The sequence below is a fragment of the Orycteropus afer genome, unplaced genomic scaffold (genome assembly GCF_000298275.1).
Source record: "Orycteropus afer afer isolate SDZICR_OR568_19922 unplaced genomic scaffold, OryAfe1.0 scaffold00030, whole genome shotgun sequence".
In the NCBI taxonomy this organism is placed as follows: Eukaryota; Metazoa; Chordata; class Mammalia; order Tubulidentata; family Orycteropodidae; genus Orycteropus; species Orycteropus afer.
In genome coordinates this window covers 16,556,118-16,565,159 of record NW_006921617.1, presented here as the reverse complement: position 1 = coordinate 16,565,159, position 9,042 = coordinate 16,556,118, and the positions used below count along the sequence as shown (strand labels likewise).

The 9,042-nt window shown below is 38.3% G+C and overlaps 1 non-coding gene across 1 annotated transcript; it reads right to left on the bottom strand.

Moving 5' to 3' along the window:
• Window positions 1–7,622: 7,622 nt before the first annotated feature.
• LOC122149526 lies at window positions 7,623–7,729 on the bottom strand. Its single transcript, XR_006163177.1, has one exon. It is a non-coding gene; the product is annotated as a U6 spliceosomal RNA (small nuclear RNA).
• Window positions 7,730–9,042: the final 1,313 nt, after the last annotated feature.

Below are 9,042 nucleotides of genomic sequence, written 5' to 3'. Positions count from 1 at the left end.
TCTGCAACCTACACAACTATGAGACCAGAAGAACTAGATGGTGCCCAGCTACCACTGTCATCCACTTGGAAGGGATGTAGGAGATCCTGGATAGAGAGGGAGAACAATGTGGAACAAAACTCAAAATCATTTGGAGGAAAAAAAAAAAGAAGAGGGTGGGGACCAGGTTTGCTGGTCCAATAGAGCCTGGTGGAACCACTGAGACTATGGCCCCTAGCTGCCCTTCAGGTCTGAAATTGAACCCACACCTGTGGTCTCCAGCCAAACAAAGTACAGGCATGCGAGCTAAACATTTACCTCAAGTAGACACAATCATGGAAGAAGGAAGGGCTGCTTATGCACAGGGAGACAGTTCAGGGGGCAGGAGAGTATGGAGGGTAGACACTGGGAAGAGATAACTATGAGGAGGAAGTGGGAGGGGAGCTGTTGCATTGTGGTAAACTGTGGTCAATGACATGAGACAAAGTATATGTGAACTGCTGTATGGAAAGTGAATTTGCTCTGTAAATCTTCACCCAAATCACAATTAAAAAAAAAAAAAGCTGCAGTTGAAAGCACTATAATCAGATTGCTACTTTGGACTATGTCAATTAGGGCAGCATCTTCAGGTTTATGTCACAAATCATTATCCTCAGCAAATTGGACCTCATTTAAGAAAGGAAAATCATTTGTCTGTATTGTTGTTTTTTTAACACTGATCCTAGGGCTGTAAATTGGAGAAAGTGAATGTTCAGAATTTGGAAGTGCTTCTTGGCCTTAAAAACAATTCCATATAATTTAACATGGCATGTGGTAAGTAACTTACTTTCTACTCCTTTTTCCAGAGTTTGAAAACATAATAGATAGCTCTATAGTTAGACTATATGAGAAGGAACACGGCATCAGGATTTGAGGAAAACTCATTAACAACCTGCAATATGCTTATGACACAATGTTGCTTGCTGAAAGTAGAAAAGATTTGAAGAACTCACTGATGAAGATCAAAGACTACAACCTTCAGTATAAATTACATCTCAACATAAAGAAAATGAAAATTGTCACAACTGGACCAATAAGCAACATCATGATAAACAGAAAAAAAAGTTGTCAAGGATTTCATTCCACTTGTATCCACAATCAACTCCCATAGAAGCAGTGGTCAGGAGATCAAATAACATATCTCCTAGGCAAATCTACTGCAAAAGATTTCTCCGAAATGTTAAAAAGCAAAAAGGTCACTTTGAAGACTAATCTGTGCCTGACCCAAGCCATAGTATTTTTAATAGCCCCATATACATGTGAAAGCTGGACAATGAATAAGGATAATCACAGGAGAGTTGATGCATTTAAGTTACTGAACTGGCAAAGACTATTGAATGTACCATGGACTGCTAGACAAAAGAACAAGTCTGTCTTGGAAGAAGAACAGCCAGAATGCTCCTTAGAAGCTGTTGTGTTGCTGTTGATATGTGCTAGAATGGACAGATTTTTGTCTCTCAAACTTTGGTCATGTTATCAGAAAAGACTAGTCCCTGGAGAAAGATATCATGCTTGGGAAAGTAGAGAGTCGGCAAAAAAGGGGAAGGCCCTCACCGAGATGGTTTCACAGAGTGGTTGTGTTGATGGGCTCAAGTATGGCAATGATTGTGAGGATGGTGCAGGATTGGACAGCATTTTGTTCTGTTGTACACAGCATTGCTATGAGTCAGAACTGACATGACAGCACCTAACCACAACAATGCAGATAGTCCAACCAGAAGAGAACTAAGGTTATCAGCCAAATCTTTATCATTCTTACTCCTTCAATTTTGAATATTTTCTCCCCTCTATACTCTGTTATCTCCAACTAATCCAGTTAAAGGATTAGAGAACAATTCTAAGTCTCAAAGTTTTATTGTAACTTTCTCATATTGATATATAGAAAACAATATACTACATAAAATTAAACTTCCCTTGAGATTCACTAGCATTTCCAATATAATTAATCTCAGCAAAATATATATCCCAATTCTAAATTTAAGCTCTTACTCAATTTTAATCAAAAAGGTAAAAATAATCATGTTGCTGTTGTTGTTATGTGCCGTCGAGTCTGACCTGACTCATAGTGACCCCTCCTTGGTTTCCCAGGCAGTATCTCTACGGAAGTAGATTGCCCCATCTTCCTTCCAAGGAGTGGCTGGTGGGTTTGAACCACCAGTCTTCTGGTTGGCACTCAAGTGTCTTAAGCACTACGCCACCAGAGCTCCCAAACAAATAATCATAGCTAAGTGTTAACATTTGTTGAGTGCTACCAGTGCTGAAGAGCTCTAATGATGAAGTGCCTAAGGCATTTGACTGCTAACCAGAAGGCTGGTGGTTGGAAGAAAGACTGGGGAATATACTTCTGTAGAGATACTGCCTCCCAAACCCAAGGAGGGGTCTCTATGAGTCAGGACCAACTTGGTGGTAGTGAGTTTTTTTTTATTTTTTTATACCATGTACTAAGCCATGGTCTAAGTACTAAATATATTAACTTATTTATCTTTAACAACCCTATGACTAGCTGCATCTCCATATTACAGGTGAGAAAATTGAGAGAAAGAGAAGTAAAGTAAGATAATCATAGTTACAAACTGACTGAGCAGACAGATTTTCAAGGCTACACTCTGATTATTTTAAATTATATATGTGTTATAAATACCAGAGTTCATATAATTTCAGCTTATGGAGGGTTCTTATTGTTTTCTTGGAAGATAAATGTCTAAACCATTAGACAACTTTTCATCAGTTTAAATAATGATCAACACTCTTGAGGGAGGAGATATTGGGAAATGGTTTATCTTTATAGTCTAACAATGAGTAGCAAGTTGTTTCATTTCCATCATCTAGATCCAAAGATATCAAACTTTTTGGTCTCAAAATATTTTTATAAGCTTAAAAATTATTAAGGATCCCAAGAGCTTTATTTATATGGATTATGTCTAGAAATATTTAGCATATAAGAAATTATAACTAAGAACATTTCAAAAAACAAGGATCCATTAGCATATATTCTATTAGTTGCCAGAGTGATGATGTCAACATACATCAGGTAGCTTTTGGAAAACTTCACTGTGTACTCGTGAGTGAATGAGAATGTAAAGAGCAAATCATGTTGTTATTGTTGTTGTTATGTGCCGTGGAGTCAGACCCAACTCATAGCGACCCCTCCTTGGGTTTCCAATGTGGTATCACTATGGAAGTAGATTGCCCAACCTTCCTCCCGAGGAGTAGCTGGTGGGTTTGAACCTCCAGCCTTCTTGTTAGCAGTCAAATGTCGTAGGCACTATGCTACCAGAGCTCCTAAAAACAGCAAAGTTTTATTATAGAAATAGTCTTGATCTCATGAACACTCTGAAAGGACTATAGTTTGGGAACTCCTGATCAAAAAAATATGGTTCTTATCTTGACCATTCTCCTCAGTAATTGTTTTTAACTTCCTGAGCCAAAAAAGGATACTTTACAAGATAACATGTGGGTAATGGGGTTGAAGTTAATCTTCTGATTACCTTTTGGTCACTGTCTTGAGACACAAATGCCTAAGCATAGTGCCTAGTTCAGACTGATACATAAATACCTATTAATTCACTGGCAAACTTAAGTAAATGCAAAGACACCTGACGTGACTGTTTGTAAAGAAGTTTAATCTATCATATTAAAGTACTGAGGTGACATAGAATAAATAATGATGTTCCTGAGGGGTACCCTCTGCAAGGTGACCAGAGCTATACTTTAGCCAAGAGTTGGATTCAGAAGACCCAAAACAGTGTGTAGTGCTTCCCAGCCATGCTAGGAATGGCAAGAGCCAGAGTCAAGCTGCAGTCCACCAAATAAAGCTGAGAGCCAGATGGTATGGAGGAAGAAATCAACACTTCATATCCAAGGAAATATCTAGAATCAATAGTAGATCTTGGAACAGGAAGCAAAGATTTTAATTATTCAGAAATGTGGTCAAAGAATGTAAGTCCAGGAAAAGTGAGGAAGATCTAGGGTGATGTCTACAAACAAGTTCAGTGTATCATCAGATGATATTTATCAGCAGGTCAAATATCTATATATGGGTGTGACAGACTGGCTTAAACCAAAAAAAACCAAACTCAGTGCCGTGGAGTCGGATCCAACTCATAGCGGCCCCTCCTTGGGTTTCCAAGGCAATATCACTACAGAAGTAGATTGTCCAACATTACTTTCAAGGAGTGGGTGGTGGGTTTGAACCGCCAGCCTTCTGGTTAGCGGTCAAATGCCTTAGGCACTACGCCACCAGAGTTCCTAAGGGTAGGGTTATTTCCATAGTGTTGAAAGTGAATGATTGGTTTGCATGAATTCTAAGATACCTTCCTCCTTGGAGGGAAGGAAAGGAGGGAGTGAGGGAGGAAGGAAGGAAGGAAGGAAGGAAAAAAAACAACCATAATTCATTGACTCCTCCTTTCTTTGAACAAATCACCTTGTCACTTACAACAATTACAAACAGCATCAAGCAGTATTGTTTTCACCTCTAAATCATGTACAGGAAGAAACATAATAAAACAAAAAGAGCTTTCTTTTCGAAGTTGTGTTTTTCTTTTATTTTTTATCAATTCAGACATACACACAAAAAACTGAATGTTGACTAACATTCCAAAAGCTTACAATTTTTGCATCATGGCAAATTTAAAGTCAACTTGAAATGTTTATTATTTCTGAATTAGATTACTTGATTATAATCATTTTCTTTAATATATTTCTGTAGATTCAACTTTTAGGCATTAAACCAGAAAATACTAAACTCATTGCCATTGAGTCAATTCCAACTCATAGTGACTCCCAGTGGGTTTCCAAGGTGGTAAATCATTACAAAAGGTTATTATCCCATCTTCCTTCAACAGAGCACTAGTGTGTTTAAACCACCAACCTTCTGATTAGCAGTCAAATGCTGTAAGCATTGTACCACCAGAGCTCCTTATAGAGGTTAGGGCAGTACAAAAAAATGTGAGAGGAATGGTATGGATGTTTTCTGTCTTACTCTCAATGCCCTCTCAAATATGTGGGTATTAATCCATCAGCCTGAAACTGTTCTATTACCCTGCTGTTTCTCAAGTACTCACAGTTAGGTGAATGAGGCTCTGCAGACAAGAATTATGTGACAGCATGACCTTTATTAAACAGCTGAGGCGCCGTTCTGTTAACAATCACTGAATCCTAAAACAGCAGCAAACATGTTGATTAGCTGTCTGTTATTTCCAAATGCCCCATCTGACAGTTTCCTGGAGTTCAGAGACAAATAATCAAGCACAAGCCACAATTTTACACGAAAGATTTTACTGCACTCAGCCCAAAGGAAGCAATTCACTAAAGAGCAAGGTTTACCTCCTTGTCTTGAACTGCCCCATAGACAACATTAGACACATAGATTTTTAAGAGACCCAGTGTGCACAGATAAGCACTTTCCAGGTGCAATCCAGGAGTACCTCTGCCTAAAGAAATGGTGTTTCAGGAGAATGAACAGGAAGAATCTCCAAATTCTTATCCTTGGACATGTTGCCATGCTAGTCTCTAAACCTGATTTCCGGGCCAAAATGAAGAACTACATTCTTATCTATTAAAACATGTTAGACTATTTGTAATGTTTTAAATCTTGCAGTCAAATGTTCTGAGTGTAAGCTAAGATTCTCACCACTCCTCTCTCAGTTTATCTTATTGTAGTGGTTTACTTGTTGCTGTGATTCTGGAAATTATGCCACTGGTAGATAGGTTTCAGCAGAGCTTCCAGGCTAAGACAGACTAGCAAAAAATATTTGACGAGTGAAAACCTTATGAGTACCGGTGGAACATAGTCAGATACAGTGCCAAAAGAGTCTCTCAGGTTGAAGATACTCAAAAATACAACTTGAGAAGAGTTGCCTCCTTAATGACATGGGTGGAGTAAAACTTTCAGGATTTTCATTTGCTGATGTGGCACACTCAAAATGAGAAGAAACAGTTGCAAACGTCCATTAATAATTGGAACATGGATTGTACAATGTATGAATCTAGGAAAATTGGAAGTAATAAAAAATGAACTGGAACACATAAAGATTGATATCCTAGGTATTAATGAGCTGAAATGGACTGGTATTTTGAATGAGACAATCATATGATCTGCCATGCCGGGAATGACATTGAAGGGGAATGTTTTCTCATTCATCATCAAGAAGAACATTTCAAGACCCAGTGTGAAATACAGCATTGTTAGTGACAGAATAAAATTCATATATCCACAGGAAGAACAGTTAAGAAGACCAGTTTTCAAATTTACACACCAACCACTAAGGCCAAATATAAAGATATTGAAGATTTCTACCAAATTCTACAGTTTGAAATTGGCCGCACATGCAAGCAAGATTAATTGATAATTCTGGTAATTGGAATGTGAAAGTTGGAAACAAAGACGAATTATCAGTACTTGGAAAATATAGCCTGGGTGATAATAACACCACCAGAGATGGCATGATAGAATTTTGTAAGACCAATGACTTCTTCATTGTAAATACCTTTTTTCAGCAACATAAATGACAACTATACATGTGGATCTCACTGGATAGAATACACAGGAATCAAATTGACTACATCGGTGGAAAGAGGCCTTGGAGAAGCTCAATATCATCAGTGGGCACAAGGCCAGGGCCATCAATTGTTGTTGTTGTTGTTGTTGTTATGAGTCATCAAGTCAGACCCAACTCAAAGCGACCCCTCCTTGGGTTTCCAAAGCAGCATCACTACAGAAATAGATTGCCTAACCTTCCTTCTGAGGAGTGGCTGGAGGGGTTGAACCGCCAGCCTTCTGGTTAGCAGTCAAGTACCTTAGGTAATACACTACCAGACCTCCCAGGGCCATCAATTGCTCATATATAAATTTAAGTTGAAACTGAAAAAAATTGAACAAGTCCAGGAGAGCCAAAATGTGACCTTTAGTGTATCCCACCTGAATTTAGAGACCATCTCAAGAATATATTTGACACATTGAACATTAATGACCAAAGACCAGACAAGTTGTGAGATGACATCAAGGACATCAGACATAAAGAAAACAAAAAGTTACTAAAAATATAGGAAATAAAGAAAAGATCAAAATTGATGACAAAAGAGACTCTGAAACTTGCTCTTGAACATAGACTAACTAGGCAAATGGAAGAAATGATGAAGTAAAAAGCTGAACAGAAGATTTTAAAGGCAAACCTGAAATGACAAAGTAAATTATTATAACAAAATGTGCAGAGACCTGGAGTTCGAAAATCAAAAGGAAAGAACATACTCAGCAATTCTCAAATTGAAAGAACTGGAAAAAAAGAACACAAAACATCAAGGCTCAATTTTGTGTGGGCAAAATATTGAGCAACTCAGGAAGCATCAAGAGAAGATGATAGTACACAGAATCACTGTACCAAAAATAATTGGTCACCCTGGGTGTGTTTTCCTCTACAGAAGGTCCTAGACAGTGCCAATTGGGTGTATACTCTGGAGGCTGCCACAGTGAGTGCATGTGATGCGGGTGGCTCCCCTCTTTTTCTTTGTTCCCCTTCAAAAAAAAAAAAAAAAATATATATATATATAGGGCCTTGGAAGCATAAGCAGTTCACACAGCTTCTGAACACAGATCTTCTTTGCTTGTCTTACCTGGATGTTTCACGAATTTGTATGTGATCGTGATGCAGGGGCCATGCTAATATCCTCTGTATCATTCCAATTTTAGTAATCATGCTACTGAGGCAAGCACTTTTGCCCTGATATTGAAAGGTTTGAGAACTCTAGAGCTCTGTTTGTTATCAAGACAAAAGCTGATTTTCTGTTTAAGTTTGGTTCTTGCTTTAATAAGACAACTCTATAAAGACTTTTCGTAAAGGTAGAGGCAGCAATAATGTTAGGGCTCCACCAACATCACCATAAGCATCAGCAAAAGGGAAAGATGAATTGGAATTCATGTAGCAAAAATATTACATTTCTTTTGCAGCTAAGTCATTGAACTGACATTATAGTTCTTTTTTTTAAAGATTGTTCTGTTCACCAAGTCACCTTTAGGCAAAGAATGTGTCACTGCTTCCAATGATTGTTTCATACACATGGACCTGAGTACAACAGGAAGCTTATTTCAAACCAGGTGCTCACTGAGTCACTATTCCCAGCAACATATATTTATAATCATATAGAGAAGTGAGAAAGAAAGTTATACTTTATCGTAATGCTTACTGTTACTCAAGTAACAGCTAAATTGCAGCTATTCCTTGGAATTCTCTGTTATTATGAAATATTCTTTTGAATTACCTCATATTTTGAACATGTCAGAAAACTTTTCAGTGGCCAATAATTAGCCTTCCTTGATCCCCACATCAGCTCCCCTCTTTTCTTTGCTCCCCTTCACAAAAACACTTTTCAAAAAGATTGTCCATAAACTGTCTCCTCTTCATCTTGCCTTAACTTTTCAGCCCATACTACTCTGGGGTGCAGTCCCACAACTCCACTGAAATATTCTTGTCACAATTATCAGTGGTTCCCATGTTGCCAAATCGAGAGACACATGTATCCTCATTTTATTAGACTCTTTATTAATATTTGACACAAATGGCCATTCCCTCAGCATTGAAGCAGTCTCTGTCCCAGACTTAGTGTCCCTATACTTCCTGGTTTTCCTGCTACCCCTCTGGTAACTCTTTGTTTGCATTTTTCTCCTTTACCAAAATGCCACATGTAGGAACCTCTCAGGATTCAAGCTCTCATCATTTCTCTATATAATGCTCTTACTTATGTTGCTTCAAGCACCATGTATATACTGACTTCAAGATTTATATCTTTAATTTGGACTTGACTTCTCAGGAGCTCTGGTGGTGTAGTGCCTAAGGCATTTGACTGCTAACCAAAAGGCTGGCGGATCAAACCCACCAGCCACTCCTCCGAAGGAAGACTGGGCAATCTGCTTCTGTAGAGATACTGCCTCGGAAACCCAAGCAGGGGTAGCTATGAGTCACAATTGACTCCAAAGCAGTGAGTTTGGTGTTTTTTTTTTCTCTGAGCCTAAGACTTATAAATAGCTAT